This window comes from Corylus avellana, chromosome ca6 (assembly GCF_901000735.1).
Source record: "Corylus avellana chromosome ca6, CavTom2PMs-1.0".
Lineage (NCBI taxonomy): Eukaryota > Viridiplantae > Streptophyta > Magnoliopsida > Fagales > Betulaceae > Corylus > Corylus avellana.
Window position 1 is genome coordinate 26,114,687 of NC_081546.1, and position 953 is coordinate 26,115,639.

Sequence of the window (953 nt, forward strand, 5' to 3'; positions counted from 1 at the left end):
ACAGCGACAGAAAAATATCAATATGCTTAATTTCTAGGCATGTTCTATATATACGATCATGAAAGATCGCATACACCAATAGCATTCCTGAGATACTCAAACCTAGATCCATCTAGGGGTTTAGTAAACAGGTCAGCTAATTGATGTTCAGTAGGCTTAAATTCAAGAGATACCACCTCGGTCTCCACCAAGTCTCGGATGAAATGATGACGAATGTCAATGTGTTTCGTGCATGAATGTTGGACCGGATTCTTCGAGATGTTTATGGCACTAGTATTGTCATAGTAGACAATCATCTTCCCTTGAGCAAATCCATAGTCTGCAAGAAGTTGCTTCATCCAGATTAGTTGTGTGCAACAGCTCCCAGCAGCTATATATTCAGCCTCAGCAGTAGAAAAAGAGATGGAGTTTTGTTTCTTACTCATCCAGGCGACCAAGTTTGTACCCACATAAAAACATCCGCCAGATGTACTCTTTCGATCATCAGCATTACCGGCCCAGTCAGCATCAGAATATCCTGCAAGTTCAAGATTTGTGTTAGTAGAAAAATAAATACCAAAATTGATAGTGCCATTTACATACCTGAGGATCCGTTTAACTGCTGTCAGATGCGATTCCTTTGGATTAGCTTGAAATCGAGCACATACACCCACATTGAAAGATATATCTGGTCGACTAGCTGTAAGGTAGAGTAGACAGCCTATCGTACTTCTGTACAAGGTTTGGTCAACGGATTTCCCAGCCACATCTGCACTCAGCTTAACACTCGTACTCATGGGTGTGTGAGCATGACTTTTTCCATCCAAACCAAATCTTTTCACAAGATCTTTGGCATACTTTGATTGAGACACAAAGATACCTTTGTTGGATTGTTGGACTTGAAAACCTAGAAAGTAAGTCAATTCACCAATCATACTCATTTCAAACTCTTGTTTCATTTTCTTAGAGAATTG